This window comes from Nerophis ophidion, linkage group LG02 (assembly GCF_033978795.1).
Source record: "Nerophis ophidion isolate RoL-2023_Sa linkage group LG02, RoL_Noph_v1.0, whole genome shotgun sequence".
NCBI classification, from domain to species: Eukaryota; Metazoa; Chordata; class Actinopteri; order Syngnathiformes; family Syngnathidae; genus Nerophis; species Nerophis ophidion.
The window spans coordinates 21,902,672-21,927,213 of NC_084612.1; the positions used below are offsets into that span (position 1 = coordinate 21,902,672).

The 24,542-nt window shown below is 42.5% G+C and overlaps 1 protein-coding gene across 1 annotated transcript in view; it reads right to left on the minus strand.

The window, feature by feature from the left end:
• ush2a (Usher syndrome 2A (autosomal recessive, mild)) overlaps positions 1–20,176 on the minus strand; it is a 400,820-nt gene extending 380,644 nt beyond the window's left edge. The window contains exon 1 of the mRNA XM_061879051.1: positions 20,077–20,176. The gene's annotated coding sequence lies outside the window, so the exon portion shown is untranslated. The remainder of the gene's footprint in view (positions 1–20,076) is intronic.
• Positions 20,177–24,542: the final 4,366 nt, after the last annotated feature.

Consider the following 24,542-nt stretch of genomic DNA (forward strand, 5'->3'; position numbering starts at 1 on the left):
GCCATTAAAACCAATTCCATGAAGCTATCTGCGTACTGTACGTGGGCTAATTGGAAGGGCACATGAAGTTTGGAGTTCTGTAGCAACTGACTGTGCAGAAAGTCTTTGCACTATGCGCTTCAGCATCCGCTGACTCCTCTCTGTCAATTTACGTGGCCTACCACTTCGTGGCCGAGTTGCTGTTGTTCCCAAACTCTTCCATTTTCTTATAATAAAGCCAACACCAACAGTTGACTTTGGAATATTTTGGAGTGAGGAAATCTCCCAACTGGATTTGTTGCACAGGTGGCATCCTATGACAGTTCCATGCAGGAAATCACTGAGCTCCTGAGAGCGGCCCATTCTTTCACAAATGTTTGTAGAAACAGTCTCCATGCCTAAGTGCTTGAATTTATACACCTGTGGCCAGGTCAAGTGATTAGCACACCTGATTCTGATCATTTGGATAAGTGGCCAAATAACTTTTGGCAATAAAGTGTATTTAAACAGATATTTTTGGTGGCATTCTAGGGGGCGCTCGCGACCCAGCAATGGCCCTATGGTTAAGAAACACCAGACCACAAAGGAAGTTTTATAAATGTTGATTAAAATCTTCAAAGCTACACTTTAAATACATTTGTTCCTGCGGAAATGGTTCTATTCCTAGCCAGGACATACATGTAAACATTAAACTAAGTCATAATGCAAATTAATTCTAACTAAATTATTCATTTATTTATGTTAATGGTGATAGTTTGTACAAAAAATAAATGCTTAAACATTTTCTTTCCTATTCATATTACTCAAAAAAAATGTGTCGAATAGAAGTAGAAACTCTTCAAACCACGCCCCTGTATGCAGGCCAGTTATGTCCCCCACTTCTCAAATCCAAATTTGGCCCCCGTTGACAAGTACGTCACGAGGGGCATTTAGAGTCAATTCACAACAAGAAGCGTGTGTGTGTGTGTGTGTGTGTGTGTGCGTGTGTGTGTGTTTGTATGTCAGGGGAGGCTAAGTGATGTGAAAGGCCATTACCACATTGAGGCCATGTCACAAGGCCTGTGAAACCCATGGGAACCACCTTTCTGATACAAGGCGACACACACACACACACACACACACACACACACACAGACACACACACACACACACACACACACACACACACACACACACACACACACACACACACACATACACACACATACACACACACGCACACACACACACGCTTTTCAATCAAACAAAGCATGTGAAAAAAACTCCTTGTTCTAATTGGTAGAGGTGTAACGGTACATGTATTTGTATTGAACCGTTTCGATACGGGGGTTTCGGTTCGGTTTGGAGGTGTACCGAACGAGTTTCCACACAGACATATTAGGTAGCGCACCTCACATTGTGTAAACAATGCAGAGCGAGGCACAACACATGGCAGACTAGCAGCGACCGGGCTAGGACAACATGGAAAAGCCAGAGCTGGAAGACTGTCCTGCTTCATAAACATCTCCCCTTTGGGAACACTTCGGCTTCGCGGTGCGATACAATGGAGGACGGAGGTTTGCCGACATTGTTCAGCAGCAGTGGGGTATGCTTCTGCCAACACGTCAAACAAGCTAACTCCTTTGAAGCGGCACCACCCCAAGGTCAACCTCGCTTTAAGGAAGAGAAAGAAGAGCGTGGGGCCAACACCGCATTCAAGCAGCCTCTCCTCGGCCAGCCAGGCAGGGCTAGAGCAATAACAAATGTTTTTATAGTGGCATATTTAAGACCATCCATCCATCCATCCATCCATTTTTACCGCGTGTCCCGTTCGGGGTCGCGGGGGGTTGCTGTATTGCATTAAAACTAGATTTTGACCCACTTCTATGGTGGAAGAACAATAAGCCCATATCAATCAATCAATCAATGTTTACTTATATAGCCCTAAATCACTAGTGTCTCAAAGGGCTGCACAAACCACCACGACATCCTCGGTAGGCCCACATAAGGGCAAGGAAAACTCACACCCAGTGGGACATCGGTGACAATAATGACCCAGTGGGACGTCGGTGACAATGATGACTATGAGAACCTTGGAGAGGAGGAAAGCAATGGATGTCGAGCGGGTCTAACATGATACTGTGAAAGTTAAATCCATAATGGATCCAACACAGTCGCGAGAGTCCAGTCCAAAGCGGATTCAACACAGCAGCGAGAGTCCCGTTCACAGCGGAGCCAGCAGGAAACCATCCCAAGCGGAGGCGGATCAGCAGCGCAGAGATGTCCCCAGCCGATACACAGGCAAGCAGTACATGGCCACCGGATCGGACCGGACCCCCTCCACAAGGGAGAGTGGGACATAGAAGAAAAAGAAAAGAAACGGCAGATCAACTGGTCTAAAAAGGGAGTCTATTTAAAGGCTAGAGTATACAAATGAGTTTTAAGGTGAGACTTAAATGCTTCTACCGAGGTGGCATCTCGAACTGTTACCGGGAGGGCATTCCAGAGTACTGGAGCCCGAACGGAAAACGCTCTATAGCCCGCAGACTTTTTTTGGGCTTTGGGAATCACTAATAAGCCGGAGTCCTTTGAACGCAGATTTCTTGCCGGGACACATGGTACAATACAATCGGCAAGATAGGATGGAGCTAGACCGTGTAGTATTTTATACGTAAGTAGTAAAACCTTAAAGTCACATCTTAAGTGCACAGGAAGCCAGTGCAGGTGAGCCAGTACAGGCGTAATGTGATCAAACTTTCTTGTTCTTGTCAAAAGTCTAGCAGCCGCATTTTGTACCAACTGTAATCTTTTAATGCTAGACATGGGGAGACCCGAAAATAATACGTTACAGTAGTCGAGGCGAGACGTAACAAATGCATGGATAATGATCTCAGCGTCTTTAGTGGACAGAATGGAGCGAATTTTAGCGATATTACGGAGATGAAAGAAGGCCGTTTTAGTAACGCTTTTAATGTGTGCCTCAAAGGAGAGAGTTGGGTCGAAGATAATACCTAGATTTTTTACCGTGTCGCCTTGTTTAATTGTTTGGTTGTCAAATGTTAGAGTTGTATTATTAAATAGAGTTCGGTGTCTAGCAGGACCGATAATCAGCATTTCCGTTTTTTTGGCGTTGAGTTGCAAAAAGTTAGCGGACATCCATTGTTTAATTTCATTAAGACACGCCTCCAGCTGACTACAATCAATCAATCAATCAATCAATCAATGTTTATTTATATAGCCCCAAATCACAAATGTCTCAAAGGACTGCACAAATCATTACGACTACAACATCCTCGGAAGAACCCACAAAAGGGCAAGGAAAACTCACACCCAGTGGGCAGGGAGAATTCACATTCAGTGGGACGCCAGTGACAATGCTGACTATGAGAAACCTTGGAGAGGACCTCAGATGTGGGCAACCCCCCCACCCCCTCTAGGGGACCGAAAGCAATGGATGTCGAGCGGGTCTAACATGATACTGTGAAAGTTCAATCCATAGTGGCTCCAAGACAGCAGTGAGAGTCCCGTCCACAGGAAACCATCTCAAGCGGATCAGCAGCGTAGAGATGTCCCCAGCCGATACAGGCGAGCGGTCCATCCTGGGTCCCGACGAGCGGTCCATCCTGGGTCTCGACTCTGGACAGTCAGTACTTCATCCATGGTCATCGGACCGGACCCCCTCCACAAGGGAGGGGGGGACATAGGAGAAAGAAAAGAAGCGGCAGATCAACTGGTCTAAAAAGGAGGTCTATTTAAAGGCTAGAGTATACAGATGAGTTTTAAGATGAGACTTAAATGCTTCTACTGAGGTAGCATCTCGAACTGTTACCGGGAGGGCATTCCAGAGTACTGGAGCCCGAACGGAAAACGCTCTATAGCCCGCAGACTTTTTTTGAGCTCTAGGAATCACTAATAAGCCGGAGTCTTTTGAACGCAGATTTCTTGCCGGGACATACGGTACAATACAATCGGCAAGATAGGCTGGAGCTAGACCGTGTAGTATTTTATACGTAAGTAGTAAAACCTTAAAGTCACATCTTAAGTGCACAGGAAGCCAGTGCAGGTGAGCCAGTACAGGCGTAATATGATCAAACTTTCTTGTTCTTGTCAAAAGTCTAGCAGCCGCATTTTGTACCAACTGTAATCTTTTAATGCTAGACATGGGGAGACCCGAAAATAATACGTTACAGTAATCGAGACGAGACGTAACAAACGCATGGATAATGATCTTGGCGTCTTTAGTGGACAAAATGGAGCGAATTTTAGCGATATTACGGAGATGAAAGAAGGCCGTTTTAGTAACGCTTTTAATGTGTGACTCAAAGGAGAGAGTTGGGTCGAAGATAATACCCAGATTTTTTACAGAGTCACCTTGTTTTATTATTTGGTTGTCAAATGTTAAAGTTGTATTATTAAATAGAGGTCGGTGTCTAGCAGGACCGATAATCAGCATTTCCGTTTTTTTGGCATTAAGTTGCAAAAAGTTAGCGGACATCCATTGTTTAATTTCATTAAGACACGCTTCCAACTGACTACAGTCCGGCGTGTTGGTCAGCTTTAGGGGCATGTAAAGTTGGGTGTCATCAGCATAACAGTGAAAGCTAATACCGTATTTGCGTATGACGTCACCTAGCGGCAGTATGTAGATGCTGAAGAGTACAGGGCCAAGGACCGAACCCTGGGGAACTCCACACGTTACCTTAACATAGTCCGAGGTCACACTGTTATAGGAGACGCACTGCATCCTATCAGTAAGATAAGAGTTAAACCATGACAGGGCTGAGTCTGACATACCAATTACATACCTGAGTCTGACATACAATCCGGCGTGTATATATATATATATATATATATATATATATATATATATATATATATATATATATATATATATATCCTCTTACTACCAAGTTAGCCAGGTTGGGGGGGGGGGGTTAACTTGAAATTGTTTAATGTTGCACTTTTTATATGTAGAAGAAAATTTTTGTCATTTTATTTCATCCGAGCAACAACTGTAGGCAGTTTTTTGATTGATTGATTGATTGATTGATTGATTGAAACTTTTATTAGTAGATTGCATAGTTCAGTACATATTCCGAACAATTGACCACTAAATGGTAACACCCCAATAAGTTTTTCAACTTGTTGGGTAAATGCTGATGAACGTGGACCCCGACTTAAAGAAGTTGAAAAACTTATTAGGGTGTTACCATTTAGTGGTCAATTGTACGGAATATGTACTGTACTGTGCAATCTACTAATAAAAGTCTCAATCAATAAAAAAAAAGCACTTTATATGTAGAAAGTTTTGTTATTTAGTTTTTATTTTATATATGTTGACCACATTAACCCTGGCAATGGACCCTGTGTGTATATGTATTTTATGCCATTGTTTACAAATGTGGTAAATAAATAACCAAAAAATTTATATTTTGTTGTTTTCTTACTGTACCGAAAATGAATCGAACCGTGACCCCTATGGGTGTAACGGTACGTGTATTTGTATTGAACCGTTTCGGTACGGGGGTTTCGGTTCGGTTTGGAGGTGTACCGAACGAGTAGACATGCTAGCAGCTAGCAGGCTAGGACAACATGTAAAAGCCAGAGCTGGATGACTTTACTGCCTCGTTAAGATCTCCCGTTTGGGAACACTTTAGCTGCGCGATACAACAATGGAGGATGGATCTTTTACAAGATTGTTCAGCAGCTGCTTCTGACAACACGTCAAACATGTTTGGCACCTTTCCTGCTTCCGGCTCCAATAGTGTCTCCCTTGCGCGTACAACCATTCACTCTACCCGGCAGTGGGTCTCCACAGCTCCGGACTCCAGGGTAAATGAAGAGCCCGGCAATTAATTGCAAATCCAACAAAACACCAGTCACTCCCCGCACTCACGCTACGCTCCCTCACCAGGTTCGCTTGCCCACACACTGACGTCACATGCTGTCCCATATTAAAAGGGCCACACACACACACACACACACACACATATGCTACTCTCATAACACAGTGGTTCTCAACCTTTTTTCAGTGATGTACCCCCTGTGAACATTTTTTTGATTCAAGTACCCCCTAATCAGAGCAAATAATTTTTGGTTGAAAAAAAGAGACAAAGAAGTAAAATACAGCACTATGTCATCAGTTTCTGATTTATTAAATTGTATAACAGTGCAAAATGTTGCTCATTTGTAGTGGTCTTTCTTGAACTATTTGGAAAGAAAGATATAAAAAATAACTAAAAACTTGTTGAAAAATAAACAAGTGATTCAATTATAAATAATTACTTCTATGTGTAGAAATCTTTATCAACTTAAAGTGCCCACCTTTGGGGATTGTAATAGAGATCCATCTGGATTCATCAACTTCATTCCAAACATTTCTTCACAAAAAAGAAATCTTTAACATCAATATGTATGGAACATGTCAACAAAAAACGACAGGCCGTGTTGATGAACGTCTACCCCGACTTAAACAAGGTGAAGAACTTATTGGGGTTTTACCATTTAGTGGTCAATTGTACGGAATATGTACTGTACTGTGCAATCTACTAATAAAAGTCTCAATCAATCAATCAATCAAAAAAAGACTTTATATGTGAAATGGTTTTGTTAAGAAACCATTCTGAGCCTTATCTTATTTAGTTTTTATTTTATATATGTTATATATGTATTAACCCTGGCAATGGACCCTGTGTGTATATGTATGTTAGCCATTGTTTACAAATTTGGTAAATAACCCAAAAATTTATATCGTGTTGTTTATCTTACTGTACCGAAAATTAACCGAACCGTGACCTCTAAACCAAGTTACGTACCGAACCGAAATTTTTGTGTACCGTTACACCTCTAAATGATACACATCATTCTTGTATCTTAATAAATTCGCTGCAAGCTAAACTACGTCCCTCCCTCCATGCGGTCTCCTTCTCCACTGTATCAATACAACCATACAAGTAAAAAAATGACTTGAATACTTTTACACTAAAATTACAGTGGGTCCACAGTAATTTTAGGCGGGTTGGCGGAATCAACGAAATTGGTAAGATGCTAGATTTTTGTACTAATTCACAATAAGTAAACATTGAGTCAAGTAAGTACCGTGTATAGAAAACAGATACAATTATTACAGTATCAAGAGAGTAGTATTTATCCCAGCAGGTACAAGACATTAAAACAACGTTGAGAACTTGTTGAATTAGGTCTGGGGGTTGAGCAACTCAAACATAACATTGAAACAATTTTGGATTCTGGTGTTGATTTGACAATTGACATTTGGGCATTTCCCAACCAATACTCTACAACAGTGGTCCCCGACCACAGGGCTGCGGCCCCTCGATTATACCAGGCCGCGGCTCGATTGTTACCGTGCTGTAGAATAATTTTTTATTAATTTTAATTATTATTATTATTTTTTATTTTTTTTAAATTAAATCAACATAAAAAACACAAGATACACTTACAATTAGTGTACCAACCCAAAAAACATCCCTTTTTCTTGACAAAAGAAAAAAATAAAATAAACACCCCCATCCCCCTTCCACCTCCCCGCCGGGCCGCGAGACAAATTATCAAGCGTTGACCGGTCCGCAGCTACAAAAAGGTTGAGGACCACTGTTCTACAACACAAGTATAAGGTTAAAACAACATGATTTTTGGCATAGTTTATTCAACATGTCAGGTTGTGATGTTGATTTGACCACTGAGATTTGGTAATTTCCCAACCAACATTATGGATCCAACATTAAGACACCAATGTGGTCCCAAATTACAAACAATATTGTCTTTTACAAATTAAAACGTTATGGCATTGGGTAGTGCAGGACCGCTTTAACCACCCCCCAAACCTCAGAACGCGCACTCCTCCACGACCCCCCACCCCCACGGTTTGGAAAAAAAAATCTGGATTTAACCCAGCCTAACGGCAACTATGCAAAAATATCCATCTTAAAAAACTATTTAGTCATGAATACATCTCCTTCACGCAGTGACACTTCCAGAATTTTTTATAGGAGCTGCTAGATGGGGTTACTTTAAATCTTGGGGTGGTACACCAAAACTATAAACCATCTGTGGAGAGAGGAGCCAACGGGCCGACGCTGCAGCCCTGCCCAAGATGGCGGCAAGGAGGCGGAGGATGTGGCAGAGCGGAGAGGCGGGGCTTGCTGGGAGCGGCGCCACCACAATCTAAGTCAGACTTAAAGGGGAACTGCACTTTTTTTTTTCTCCTATCGCTCATAATCATTATGGAAGACGTGATGATAAATGTTTTTTTTGTTTTGTTTTCTAAATCTCTATCTATATATGTCAGGAAAAACACAGAGGCTATTTAATCCCTACAAGCCTGTTTCACAGGTTTTCCTGTTCTTCAGGGGGATAACAAAAAAAATTGCCAATTTTTTAATCTCCCTGCCCTACTTTCATAATGATTGCGAACGATTGGAAAAAAATCCCCAAAAAGTGCACTTCCCATTTAGGTCTTTCTGATAGTTTTCTACAAGTCTGTTTACTACAACAGTATAGAATACAATTCGGAAATGATGGCTTACGCGAAACAGGCTTGTAGGGATGAAATAGGTTCTGTGTTTTTCTTGACTAAATGTATGTTCCGCTCTAACCCGGTATTGAGCACGGTATAACGGATAAACCGCAGAAACCTGGACTATATATAGATATATGGTGTTTACAAAGTCCTAAGAACAACAGTTGAAGAACATTGCCTTAAACAGACACATAATACTGGACAGGGGTTTGATCAAATAAGATTTGCTTCTTCCTACTTTTCACTTTAAGTACATGTGTGCTTGTTTATTTTGCTGTTTATGTTTAATATGATCCGAAAACCTTTATGAAGAAGAAAAAGCATGGACCCAGATTTCCCTCGCCCGGACGCGGGTCACCGGGGCCCCCCTCTGGAGCCATGCCCGGAGGTGGGGCACGATGGCGAGCACCTGGTGGCCGGGCCTGTTCCCATGGGGCCCGGCCGGGCACAGCCCAAAGAGGCAACGTGGGTCACCCCTCCAATGGGCTCACCACCCATAGCAGGGGCCATAGAGGTCGGGTGCAATGTGAGCTGGGCGGAAGCCGTAGGCAGGGCACTTGGCGGTCTGATCCTCGGCTACAGAAGCTAGCTCTTGGGACGTGGAACGTCACCTCACTGGGGGGGAAACAGCCTGAGCTAATGCGCGAAGTCGAGAAATTCCGCCTGTATATAGTCGGACTCACTTCGACGCACAGCAAGGGCTCTGGAACCACTTCTCTCGAGAGGAATTGGACCCTCTTCCACTCTGGCGTTGCTGGCAGTGAGAGGCGACGGGCTGGGGTGGCAATTCGTGTTCCCCCCCGGCTCAAAGCCGGCATGTTGGAGTTCAACCCGGTGGACGAAAGGGTAGCCTCTCTCCGCCTTCGGGTGGGGGGACGGGTCCTGACTGTTGTTTGTGCTTACGCACCAAACGGCAGTTCAGAGTACCCACCCTTTTTGGGAACATTCGAGGGTGTACTGGAAAGTGCTCCCCCGGGTGATTCCCTTGTCCTCCTGGGAGACTTCAACGCTCACGTTGGCAGCGACAGTGAAACCTGGAGAGGCGTGATTGGGAAGAATGGCCGCCCGGATCTGAACCCGAGTGGTGTTTTGTTATTGGACTTCTGTGCTCGTCACAGTTTGTCCATAACAAACACCATGTTCAAACATAAGGGTGTCCATATGTGCACTTGGCACCAGGACACCCTAGGCCGCAGTTCCATGATTGACTTTGTAGTTGTGTCATCGGATTTGCGGCCTTATGTTTTGGACACTCGGGTGAAGAGAGGGGCGGAGTTTCTACCGATCACCACCTGGTGGTGAGTTGGCTGCGATGGTGTGGGAGGATGCCGGACAAACCGTGGAGGCCCAAACGTATTGTGAGGGTCTGCTGGGAACGTCTGGCAGTCTCCTGTCAGAGAAAGTTTCAATTCCCACCTTCGGAAGAACTTTGAACATGTCACGAGGGAGGTGCTGGACATTGAGTCCGAGTGGACCATGTTCCGCACCTCTATTGTCGAGGCAGCTGATCGGAGCTGTGGCCGCAAGGTAGTTGGTGCCTGTCAGGGTGGAAATCCTAAAACTCCTTGGTGGACACCAGCGGTGAGGGATGCCGTCAAGCTAAAGAAGGAGTCCTATCGGGTCCTTTTGGCTCATAGGACTCCGGAGGCAGTGGACAGGTACCGACAGGCCAAGCGGTGTGCAGCTTCAGCGGTCGCGGAGGCAAAAACTCGGACATGGGAGGAGTTCGGGGAAGCCATGGAAAATGACTTACGGACGGCTTCGAAGCGATTCTGGACCACCGTCCGCCGCCTCAGGAAGGGGAAGCAGTGCACTATCAACACCATGTATGGTGCGGATGGTGTTCTGCTGACCTCAACTGCGGATGTTGTGGATCGGTGGAAGGAATACTTCGAAGACCTCCTCAATCCCACCAACACGTCTTCCTATGAGGACGCAGTGCCTGGTGAATCTGTGGTGGACTCTCCTATTTCTGGGGCTGAGGTCGCTGAGGTAGTTAAAAAGCTCCTCGTTGGCAAGGCCCCAGGGGTGGACGAGATGCGCCCGGAGTTCCTTAAGGCTCTGGATGCTGTGGGGCTGTCTTGGTTGACAGCATCGCATGGACATCGGGGGTAGTACCTCTGGATTGGCAGACCGGGGTGGTGGTTCCTCTCTTTAAGAAGGGGGTCCGGAGGGTGTGTTCCAACTATCGTGGGATCACACTCCTCAGCCTTCCCGGTAAGGTTTACTCAGGTGTACTGGAGAGGAGGCTACGCCGCATAGTCGAACCACGGATTCAGGAGGAACAGTGTGGTTTTCGTCCTGGTCGTGGAACTGTGGACCAGCTCTATACTCTCGGTAGGGTTGTTGAGGGTGCATGGGAGTTTGCCCAACCAGTCTACATGTGCTTTGTGGACTTGGAGAAGGCATTCGACCGTGTCCCTCGGGAAGTCCTGTGGGGAGTGCTCAGAGAGTATGGGGTATTGGACTGTCTTATTGTGGCGGTCCGCTCCCTGTATGATCAGTGCCAGAGCTTGGTCCGCATTGCCGGCAGTAAATCGAACACATTTCCAGTGAGGGTTGGACTCCGCCAAGGCTATCCTTTGTCACCGATTCTGTTCATAACTTTTATGGACAGAATTTGTAGGCGCAGACAAGGCGTTGAGGGGTTCCGGTTTGGTAACCGCAGGATTAGGTCTCTGCTTTTTGCAGATGGTGTGGTCCTGATGGCTTCATCTGACCTGGATCTTCAGCTCTAGCTGGATCGGTTCGCAGCCGAGTGTGAAGCGACCGGAATGAGAATCAGCACCTCCAAGTCCGAGTCCATGGTTCTCGCCCGGAAAGGGGTGGAATGCCATCTCCGGGTTGGGGAGGAGACCCTGCCCCAAGTGGAGGAGTTCAAGTACCTAGGAGTCTTGTTCACGAGTGAGGGAAGAGTGGACCGTGAGATCGACAGGCGGATCGGTGCGGCGTCTTCAGTAATGCGTTTGTTGTACCGATCCGTTGTGGTGAAGAAGGAGCTGAGCCGGTAGGCAAAGGTCTCAATTTACCGGTCGATCTACGTTCCCATCCTCACCTATGGTCATGAGCTTTGGGTCATGACCGAAAGGATAAGATCACGGGTACAAGCGGCCGAAAAGAGTTTCCTCCGCCGTGTGGCGGGGCTCTCCCTTAGAGATAGGGTGAGAAGCTCTGCCATCCGGGAGGAACTCAAAGTAAAGCCGCTGCTCCTTCACATCGAGAGGAGCCAGATGAGGTGGTTCGGGCATCTGGTCAGAATGCCACCCGAACGCCTCCCTAGGGAGGTGTTTAGGGCACGTCCAACCGGTAGGAGGCCACGGGGAAGACCCAGGACACGTTGGGAAGACTATGTCTCCCGGCTGGCCTGGGAACGCCTCGGGATCCCCGGGAAGAGCTGAACGAAGTGGCTGGGGAGAGGGAAGTCTGGGTTTCCCTGCTTAGACTGTTGCCCCCGCGACCCGACCTCGGATAAGCGGAAGACGATGGATGGATGGAACAAACAGTATATATTTTTCAATATACACACGACTCTGTAATAAATGGGTAAAGAAATCTGGTGTAGCTGATTTTTAAGTGCAGAAAAGCAGCGTGTATTGACAGAGGAAGCCATGGTAGCAGACTTAGAGATGCGGGGGGAGAGATGGAGACGGAAGCAGAGATGTAGATGAAGCCAGAAGGAGGAGGAGGAGGAAGAGGAGCTAAGTCGGCCATTAGCGATGCGGCGTGCGGCGCCCACTCTTACAGGCGTTCCACAAGGTTAACGATAAGAGCCCCTCGGCAGCCGAGATGCTCAAGTAGCTTTTATCGTATCATAATAATGAATCAAAGATAAAATAAAATAAATGAACTCCAAAAAGGCGAGCATGTAAAAGGCAACATATGTGACCATGAGGCATGAGGCAGACAGACACCGACGTTAAAAAAAAAAAAAGGTGCAAAACTAATCAGGGTGTTAGGAATAAAATGTTGCACATGTTGGGTGGAAATCTTATGTCTGTTTGAAAAATATTTGCCTGCAGGTCAGACCTTCTTAAAAGGCTTCATGGCGCTCCGCTACATTAAATCTTTGGCCTCTGCATCCCATTTACTGCTGCTGGCTATTAGAGACAACACAAGAAGAGAATCAAAAAGAGGAGGAGACAACAGACATGGCTGAATGTTATCGTCTGTTTAGTGCTGCACGCAGCATGTCGTGTGTGTGTGTGCGTCTTTCTTTGTGCGTGCCTGTGTGTGTGTGTAGTGCCCTTGGCAAGAGGAGTAGATAGACCTTTTTCCCCCTCCAAATGGACAGTAGTTAGCCACCCACTGGAGCAAGCTGTTCACACTTCCTCTCACCTCTTAAAAAACCTCCCTCTACTCCAACCTGGTGGTCAGTGTGTGAGGGAAATTAACTTTTACCTCATACATGTCTTCCTCTGCTCCTGTAAAGTTGTCCTCAATTAACAGTAGGGTCATGATGCCGTTCCTGCCTAAATAGGGGGCGCAAACATAAATATTTGCGGGGGCAAATCCCTAACCCCCATCTCTATTTTTCCCCCACAATTTGTTTTTATTTAAGTAAAATTATTTGTTATACTTCTTAAACCGAACTTGATGCAAGAGCTATGAATATGTTTGCGGTAAAATGTTTACATTTTTATGCGGAAAGACTTGATTTGATTGCTGTAAGCCAGGGGTTTCAAACGTAGGGCCCGAATCAGGCCCGCAAGCAGATTTTTTCTGGCCCGCGGGATGAGTTTGTTAAGTATAAAAATGTACCTGAAATTTTTGAATGAAAGAAACAGCTCTTCCAAATGTGTCCACTGGATGTCGCAATAGCAATTATTTGTATCTATGTAGATGATGAAATAAAAATAAACCACATTATGTTAATGCACCAGTCGAGGGAAAATGATCAAACTACATAAATCCTGTAATTTGATTTTGATATGTTTTTTTATGTTGAAAAATTGAAAATGAACGAGTTAACTGATGAACATTATCACATATTTTATACACAAAATACACATAACAACTATTAAATTACTAACCCCAACATGTAAGTGTAAACAAAACCTAACAACATTATGATTTGTACATTTGTGCTTGTTTCTATTTGTAAACGAAGAAACCAATCTGAAGTCATCTTTATTTTTGAGTTATCGTGCCATAATTTTACCAGTCCGGCCCACTTGGCAGTAGATTTTTCTCCATGTGGACCCCGATCTAAAATTAATTTGACACCCCTGCTGTAAACTTAAGCATTTTTCTAAGTTTCCCAAATGACCCAGCAGATGGTGCTGTGGTGAAAAGGGACTCTCTGGATTTACTTGGTTAAGTATACACATTTTTGGGGAAAAAAAAAAAAAAGGAATAAAAAAAATAAGTGAAAAAAAAATCATCTGGGAATGCCTACCCACACATCTTGCAGACAAGCTCAGAGAGTAGGTTGTAAAAGTGACTGTGGAGCAAAATGAACCCCAAAACTTATTAATTACATATAATTTAAACCACAAGGAAGTGTTTTTTTTTTCTTTTTAAACATTTGTTGATTGTTTTGGTTTTTTTAGACATATATAATTAGCAGTGGTACAACATGTCAAATGTTTTTGCCCTGCAACACGTAACCCACATAAAAAAGAAAAAAAACATCAGTCAAATAAGTGTAGGCAAGTACTGACATGAAGCCACCGACCACTGAATGGCCCCAACACTGTGCAGCTTTCAACCGCTGAATCGCTGCCTTTAACATCCAACCTTGGACATCACCATGACAGCTGGGCTGTTTGGCAAAGAGGATAACACACATGCCTTTCACCCCAGTGATGTGCAGTCCAATCCCAGTAGGGACCTAAAGCACAAATCTTTTTTTGGACAATTTAAAATACTTGAGTCATATAGTTTAATTCCAACTATTACAGCATTCATTTATAATTATTTTATTCATAAAGTTAAAGTACCAATGTTTGTCACACACACACCAGGTGTGGTGATATTACTCTCTGCATTTGACCCATCCCCTGGTTCCACCCCTTGGGAGGTGAGGTGAGCAGTGAGCAGCAGCGGTGGCCGCGCTCGGGAATCATTTTGGTGATTTTAGCCCCAAATCCAACCCTTGATGCTGAGTGCCAAGCAGCGAGGTAATGGGTCCAATTTTTATAGTCTTTGGTATGACTCGCCGAGGTTTGAATTCATAGCACGTTTCAGTACAGTATTCGATCTTCAACATTCAAAAGATATGAACATTCAAATCATTTCAATAATCAAAGTATTTGTATATTCCAACTATTTCACTGTCAAAGTGTTTTTATCCTTCGTTCTATATTCCAGTAGCATTTTGACAAGTATCATTCAATATTCAAACCATTCCTATACTGTATGATCAAACATATTCTTAGTCATTTTACATTCTTTCTGAATATCAGTTTAGCTGCAGAATTGAGTCATTCGCAGACAATTTCTACCGAAATTGTATTTTCTAGTGCACTAAGGCAGTGGTTCTCAAATGGGGGTACTTGAAGGTATGCCAAGGTGTACGTGAGATTTTTTTTTAAATATTCTAAAAATAGCAACAATTCAAAAATCCTTTATAAATATATTTATTGAATAATACTTCAAGAAAATATGAATGTAAGTTTATAAACTGTGAAAAGAAATGCAACAACGCAATATTCAGTGTTGAGAGTTACATTTTTTGTGGACATCTTCCATAAATATTGATGTTAAAGATTTCTTTTTTTGTGAAGAAATGTTTAGAATTAAGTTGATGAATCCGGATGGATCTCTATTACAATCCCCAAAGAGGGCACTTTACGTTGATGATTACTTCTATGTGTAAAAGTCTTTATTTATAATTGAATCACTTGTTTATTTTTCAACAAGTTTTTAGTTATTTTTATATCTTTTTTCCCCAAATAGTTCAAGAAAGACCACTACAAATGAGCAATATTTTGCATTGTTATACAATTTAATAAATCAGAAACTGATGAATAGTGCTGTATTTTACTTCTTTATCTCTATTTTTTAACCAAAACTGCTTTGCTCTGATTAGGGGGTACTTGAATTAAAAAAATGTTCATAGGGGGTACATCACTGAAAAAAGGTTAAGAACCACTGCACTAAGGTATACATTTGAGCAAAATGAGAAAAAAACCTGTGCAATTGCATCACCCAATCAAAACCCATTCATTCAACTGAATGTGCATACACATAAGACCGATATACAACCGGAACATTAGTCAATAAGATAACCAATCATCAATCAATCAATGTTTATTTATATAGCACTAAATCACAAGTGTCTCAAAGGGCTGCACAACCCACAACACATTCTCAGTTCAGAGTCCACTTAATTAGAAAAATATAATTTTGACAGCACACAGGAACCATATAGTCTGAATAAATCAATAAGGGCAAGATAGTTCTGGTATTTGTAGTTCTCTAACTCCAAAATGACAGCGGCCAGCAAGTATGTTAGCATGCCTCCTCGGGCAACTTGTATTTTACGGACTTTGTCAACAAAGTTCATTGCCTTTGTCGAATCAGTGAATCTGTCCGTTGGATGAAGTGATCCACAACAACGCTGGAAAGAAAAGTCCAAACTTCACGTTGGGAGATGAAAGTAGCGTCTTCTTACCCGAAGTAAAGGCAGCTATCCTCCATGTGTGATGATCCATTGCCCGGATCATGTTTTGATTTAGTTAAAGACTCTCTTAGTTCTGTTTCAGCACCCCAGGGTTTGTGTTTGTTGGTTGCCGTGGGTGCTGATTATTTTCACCTGCCTCTGATTAGTGTTCGGGACGCTCACCTGCTCCCGGGCACTAATCAGAGAGCTATTTATTCCTGCCTTTCACCACACTTGGTCTGGTTGTTTCGTTTACTTCATGTAACATCAACCAACTCAGAGTGTCCGCCCTGAGATCGGTAGGTTGTGAGTTCAAACCCTATAAAAAAAATGTATTTGTTTGTCTTTGTTTATACTTTCTATATAAATTATGTGATAATGTTCATCAGTCAACTCATTGGTGTTAATTTTCAATCTATCAAGATAAAAAAAGACATCAAAATCAATTTACAGGATGTTATTTATGTAGTTTGATCATTTTCCTCAACTGATGTACTAACATCATGTGGTTTATTTTGTACATACACTGTATTGCCCAAACTATTTGGCCACCCATCCAAAAGATGAGAATCAGGTGTACCTTGCCCTGGTGCATAAGATAAAGCACTTAGGCATGGAGACTGTTTCGACAAACTTTTGAAAAAGAATGGATTGCTCTCAGTGATTTCCAGAGTGGAACTGTCATAGGATGCCACCTGTACAACAAATCCAGTCGTGAAATGTCCTCGCTCCTAAATATTTTAGTCAACTTTATTATAAGAAAAGTGAAACATTTGGGAACAACAGTCACTCAGCCACCAAGTGGTAGGCCACGTAAACTGACAGAGAGAGGTCATCGGATGCTGAAGCGCATAGTGCAAAGAGTTTCTGCACAGTCAGTTGCTACAGAGCTCCAAACTTGTGACCTTCCAATTAGCCCACGTACAGTACGCAGAGAGTTTCATGGAATGGGTTTAAATGGCCGAGCAGCTGCATCTAAGGTAAACATTACCAAGTCCAATGCAAAGCGTCAGAGGCAGTGGTGTAAAGCACGTCACCACTGGACTCTAAAGCAGTGGAGACGCCTTCTCTGAAGTGATGTATCACATCTGGCAATCTGATGGACGAATCTGGGTTTGGAGCTTGCCGGGAGAACGCAATATTTCGGACTGCATTGTGCAGCGTGTGAAATTTGGTGGAGGAGGAATTATGTTGTGAGGTTGTTTTTCAGGAGTTGGGTTGGGCCCTTAGTTCCAGCGAAAGGAACTTTGAATGCTCTAGGATACCAAAACATTTTGGAAAATTCCATGGGATGGCACTTCAAGTTAATATGCGAGGTGAAGCTTTCCTATGGATCAGAGCGGTCAAGCGAACATGGTTCCCGACCACTTGTCAACCGGCAGGTTTTGGTGAGAAAATTGTGGTAAAAAGTCATCTCTTACCGGAGATCAGCTGGGCTTGCGCCTTCCATGCAGCTGCCGTCGACTTCCCTCAGAGACTGGCGTCAAGACACCCGTGGACACACCCCTCTGACTATCAGGTACTATTTAATCTCACTAAAACACTAGCAACACAATAGAAAGATAAGGGATTTCCCAGAATTATCCTAGTAAATGTGTCTAAAAACATCTGAATCTGTTCCAATGCAATCGCCTTTTTTTTTTTTTTTACTTTTTTTTTTTTTCTAGTCCTTCGCTATCAATATCATCATCCACGAATCTTTCCTTCTCGCTCAAATTAATGGGGACATTGTCGTTTTCTCGGTTTGAATAGCTTTTGCTGCTGGAGGCTCCCATTATAAACAATGTGAGGACGTGAGGAGCCCTCACCTGTGTGACGTCATCGACTGCGACTTCCGGTACAGGCAAAGCTTTTTTATTAGCGACCAAAAGTTGCGAACTTTATCGTCGATGTTCTCACATAGAATGGACCTGCTATCCCCGTATAAATAAGAATATCTCATTTCAGTAGGCCTTTAAAGGACATGCATGGATAATCAATGTATCAATGTCTTGTGCCTGCTGGGATGGGTCTATTAAAAGCATTCGATACAACCAATAAACTTTTGACAGCCCTGTTGTAGAATGTCATAACACATACTGTAGTTTGAACATAGAATACTTCTTTTCTGGAGAGAAAAATGTACCTTTGCCAATGTTATTTTATATCCATCCATCCTTTTCCACCGGTTGTCCCTTTTGGGGTTGAAGGGGCGCTGGAGCCTATCTCAGCTGCATTCGGGCAGAAGGCAACGTACACCCTGGACAAGTCGCCACCTCAATATTATTTTCCAAATATAAATATTTCAGTGTAATTCAAGGCATTACAGAAAGGGAACTTTAACAAAATAAGTCTCAACTATTTCAATTGAAATTGTACCAATATAAAACTTCATCACAATCAAGTTTGTTCAAGTGCAACAACACCGAAGCAGGTAGAAGAACTGCATAGGCTGACTATTTGAACAAAATCAAACTCAGTCAGCTCACATAGATTAAAGGCCTACTGAAATGAGATTTTCTTATTTAAACGGGGAGAGCAGGTCCATTCTATGTGTCATACTTGATCATTTCGCAATATTGCCATATTTTTTCTGAAAGGATTTAGTAGAGACCATCCACGATAAAGTTCGCAACTTTTGGTCGCTAATAAAAAAGCCTTACCTTTACCGGAAGTCGCAGACGTCCCCCGTGTGAGGGCTCCTTACATCCCCACATTGTTTATAATGGGAGCCTCCAACAAAAAGAGCTATTCGGACCGAGAAAATGACAATTTCCCCATTAATTTGAGCGAGGATTAAAGATCTGTGGCTGAGGATATTGATAGCGACGGACTAGAAAAAAAAAAAAGAAAAAAAATTAAGTTTAAAAAAAAGGCGATTGCATTGTGAGCGATTCAGATGTTTTTAAAACACATTTACTAGGATAATCCTGGGAAATCCCTTATCTTTCTATTGTGTTGCTAGTGTTTTAGTGAGTTAAATAGTACCTGATAGTCGGAGGGGTGTGTCCACGGGTGTCTTCACGCCAGTCTCTGAGGGAATTAGTCACGGCAGCAGCAGCACGACAGAAGTTCCGCTGATCTCCGGTAAGAGGCGACTTTTTACCACAATTTGCTCACCGAAACCTGCCGGTTGACAAGTGTTCGGGATCCATGTTCGCTTGACTGCTCTGATCCATAGTAAAGCTTCACCTGCGGGAATTTTAAAAAAGGAAACACCGTGTGTTTGTGTGGCTAAAGGCTAAAGCTTCCCACCTCCATCTTCCTACTTTGACTTCTCCATTATTAATTGAACAAATTGCAAAAGATTTAGCAACACAGATTTCCAAATTACTGTGTAATTATGCGATGAAAAGAGACGACTTTTAGCCGCTAGTGGTGCTGCACTAATATGTGCCCTCCAACTCGAGACATCACGCGCACACGTCATCATTCCACGAGGTTTTAAACAAGAAACTCCGCGGGAAATTTAAAATTTTAATTTAGTAAACTAAACTTGCCGTATCGGCATGTGTTGCAATGTTAATATTTCATTATTGATATATAAACTATCAGACTGCTTGGTCGGTAGTAGTGGGTTTTAGTAGGCCTTAAATTAAATAAACATGCATCAGAAAATGATCTGCCTCCCTAAAAACTGCCAAATAAAAACACCACTGCGTATTACACTAGGCACTACATAAAGCAATAAACAAAACCTAAAAATACAAATCAAAACGGTAGATGTATATATATATTTTTTTTTATATAACAAGCAAAATAGTATTTTTCAGTTTTACCCAAAAGGATTGTTGCTTCAGCACCATCTGGCTCCTTTTATTTTGAAGTGGTGTCCATGAAAAGTGAGCTTCATCATCTGCCGTTACTTTAACTGCGTGTGAATTGTGTTCGTGCTTAAGAAGGAACATATTGTAGCGTCCGGGAGAAGTGCACACAAAGTCTGACGCTCTTTTTTAACTTATATCGAGCAAATATATGCTAACACAGCTCAACTTACCTCGTTCCTTCCACAAGCACGTCCATCCTCATTACTCATTTCCGCAACAAAGACCGCTTCTTCCCTCTTCGCCAATCACCGTACAGGCGTGGTACGTTCATGATAATGGGAACTCTGAAGATCCCCAGCAGGTGGGAATTAAGCTTCCTTTTGAGCAACACATCTGTGTCGTTACCTGTTAAATTCACCTGCGTGTGAAAATGACTCGTGCAACTTCCACACAAAACTCTCCTTGCAGTGTTTTACACAGAATTAGTTGGTTTGCCAGTTTAAGTAATAGCTGCATTTACTTCTTCTTGGCGTCACAGTTTGATTGACAGGACTAAACAGCCCGCCCCTACTCACTGCTTTCTTCAAACAGTGTCTTCCACTTGACATGCGCCACATTTGCTGTTCAAATCTGGTATTTCATGCTGCGTTCCATTTACCTCGGAAGTTGTAGCTGCACACTAAAAAATACTGTTTTATTTTGATAACCCAATTTATGAGTTGCTAGTCCATCCATCCATCTTCTTCCGCTTATCCGATGTCGGGTTGCGGGGGCAGCAGCCTAAGCAGAGAAGCCTATTCTTCCCTCTCCCCAGTCACTTGGTCCAGCTCCTCCCGGAGGCTCTCTAGGCCAGTTGTTCTCAAATGGGCGTTCGCGTACCCTTTTTTCGGGCTGGGCGAAAATGAGGACTCAGGTGCAGAAGAGTGACAATTGACTCGGACTTTAATTAGTTTTCTTTACTATCTCTAGAACAGAGTGATCAAAACAAAGTGGCTACAAAACCTGTGATATATTTGAGGAACAAAAGGAAATGTAGCAAAGGGCATAAGGCAAAAAACAGAAAATCACTCCGTAAGGAGGAAAAAGGAAATAGCAAAAATTCAATACAAGTCTAATAGCAAAACCCAACAATCTACGATTATCTACAAAAAGGAAAAACAATCATGCAAAGGAGTCGAGAAGCCAGCAAATTAAAAGCGCTCCAGAAGGAGGAAAAAGGAAGACAAGGGACTATGAAATAGATACAAAAGACTAGCACGAGAAACTTTAGCAACAGAACATCACTCTCAAAGGAAACGAAATCAATAAATAAAGCGAGACAATACGTATCAAACTTGGTACAAGGCTGGCGGTACGTAGCGAGACGATATACTCTGGCACAAGACAAGAGGAGGACGAGACATTTATATACATGAGGGAGAGTGACACAGGTGGGCACAATCAGGCAATCAGGAGAGACATCAGACCACTGAAACGGGAGGAAAAGCAAGTGACCTGAAACAAGAGGGAGAGTTAACCTTTCAAAATAAAACAGTAAATGACAACACAACATGAAACCAGACAAGACTTCACCCAGGTATGACACCCCTGGGGGTACTTGAAGGTATGCCAAGGGGTACGTGAGATTTTTTTAAAATATTTTCAAAATAGCAACAATTCAAAAATCCTTTATAAATATATTTATTGAATAATACTTCAACAAAATACAAATGTAAGTTCATAAACTGTGAAAAAAAATACAACAATGCAAAATTCAGTGTTGACAGCTAGATCTTTTGTGGACATGTTCCATAAATATTGATGTTAAAGAATTCTTTTTTGTGACGAAATGTTTAGAATTAAGTTCATGAATCCAGATGGATCTCTATTACAATCCCCAAAGAGGGCACTTTAAGTTGATGATTACTTCTATGTGTAGAAATCGTTATTTATAATTGAATCACGTGTTTATTTTTCAACAAGTTTTTAGTTATTTTTATATATATTTTTTTCCAAATAGTTCAAGAAAGACCACTACAAATGAGCAATATTTTGCACTCTTATACAATTTAATAAATCAGAAACTGATGACATAGTGCTGTATTTTACTTCTTTATCTCTTTTTTTCAACCAAAAATGCTTTGCTCTGATTAGGGGGTACTTGAATTAAAAACATGTTCACAGGGGGTACATCACTGAAAAAAGGTTGAGAACCACTGTCCTAGGCATTCCCAGACCAGCCAGGAGACACAGTCTTCCCAACGTGTTCTGGGTCTTCCCCGTGGCCTAAACACCTCCCTAGGGGAGGCTTTCGGGTGGCATCCTGACCAGATGCCCGAACCACCTCATCTGGCTCCTCTCGAGATGCAAGTGGTGTAAATTTTGGAGTTAGTTTTATGAATAGCAATCAATTTTTTGGGTTACAAATATATTATTTTAACTCAATTTCTGGCTTTTCAAAATCATGAACTATTTTTGGGTTGTTTTTGAACAATTATTTTCATAACAGAAACTAAAACCTTATGTCGTTGTTGTGCAGGAAAGCCAAGTGCTTTATTTGACAGGGATGACCTTAATTTAGCGTCTTTGTTCTTAATATTATTAACTAGATGAATAAATATCTTGTTGGTTCAACAGCATATACTGAATCTTTATAGCGCTTAACAAAGATTGCTGAACAACAGGGACATCAAAAAATAATGAGACTAAATTTGATCTTCACACCATAAAAACAACTGCAAACATGATTAGTACATGAGACTAATATTTGTAGCAGGAAATCAACTGCAAACAAACCTACCCTTTTTCTCATTAGCATCACGATCACAGCAGCACGGTACTCGTTATGTCAATCAAATATGTTACTTAGTGACAGTGGCGGGCCGTGCGTTTCCCCCCTAGGCCTTCAGTGATGTCCGACTTCAATGATGACCTCTCAAAATACCATCATTGATGTCACCACATGACCATTGCTGGAGAAATACTACACAAAAACACATTTACGCACTACTTTCGGGTGGCATCCTGACCAGATGCCCGAACCACCTCATCTGGCTCCTCTCGAGATGCAAGTGGTGTAAATTTTGGAGTTAGTTTTATGAATAGCAATCAATTTTTTGGGTTACAAATATATTATTTTAACTCAATTTCTGGCTTTTCAAAATCATGAACTATTTTTGGGTTGTTTTTGAACAATTATTTTCATAACAGAAACTAAAACCTTATGTCGTTGTTGTGCAGGAAAGCCAAGTGCTTTATTTGACAGGGATGACCTTAATTTAGCGTCTTTGTTCTTAATATTATTAACTAGATGAATAAATATCTTGTTGGTTCAACAGCATATACTGAATCTTTATAGCGCTTAACAAAGATTGCTGAACAACAGGGACATCAAAAAATAATGAGACTAAATTTGATCTTCACACCATAAAAACAACTGCAAACATGATTAGTACATGAGACTAATATTTGTAGCAGGAAATCAACTGCAAACAAACCTACCCTTTTTCTCATTAGCATCACGATCACAGCAGCACGGTACTCGTTATGTCAATCAAATATGTTACTTAGTGACAGTGGCGGGCCGTGCGTTTCCCCCCTAGGCCTTCAGTGATGTCCGACTTCAATGATGACCTCTCAAAATACCATCATTGATGTCACCACATGACCATTGCTGGAGAAATACTACACAAAAACACATTTACGCACTACTGTGCATTGAAACACCTCAACAGTGTACAAAACGGGTTATTTTTTGGCACATTTAAAAATCAATAAACCCGCATCAGCAATTAAAACATATCTTATGTGGTAATGTCAAAATTAAAATTGCAAAAAAAAAGCAATTAAACGTGAAAAAATAAAGAAATAAAATATTTGAACTCACAACTTGTAGAACCCATTCGACACCGTATAAGCAAGGGGTACCGCTCGTAGTCGGCTGATTCGAGTGGAAGTGGCGGGCATTTTCCCCATTTCATCGCCGAAACAACTGAGCCAGCTTCCGGGGTTGGCAACATTGTCTCACAAGATGTAGTTTCTCCTTAAATATCCTTCTTGAAAATGACCTTGCGAATGTACTGTGCATCTTCCACCTAATCAACGTGTTGTTCTCCTTCTTTGTTGGTTAAAAAAGTTAGTATCTGTGATTTCTCTGCTAGCCCGGTATGGCTACAGTGCAACACTTCCTGCTAAATTGCAACTTGTGAATGGATACTCACTTTGGAATGACAAGTGAGTCCCCAATCACAGTCTCGTTAACATCAAACTACTTAAATTGGCTACTCTCACAAACTTGTGATCTGATTGGCTATCACAATTATCTATTAACTGCATGTCCCCCATTCACTTACAGTGCATAGACCCCTGCATTGTTGACTCTGAAGGCCCCGGGCAGGTTTCGTAACAGCATGGCAACATAAGCTGGCTGAATTCTGATTGGATACAAACTCTATGTCACAGCCCGGGCGCATTCATCTGTGCGCTGCACTGAGCGGACCTCCAAGCGAGCACGGGCGCGAACTACACCGGCTGCAGCAGACGGCTGCATTCAATCTGCAGTCAGTCAGCACCTCAACACACCTGTCACTGATGAGCTCCCTGGGCTTCTTAAGCCAGAGCCAACATGCATTCCGGGCCAGAACGTAGCGACCTGTTCCAGTACAGTAAGCCAACTGGTGTCAAACTATATGCTCAGTCTCTCTCTCTCTCTGTATGT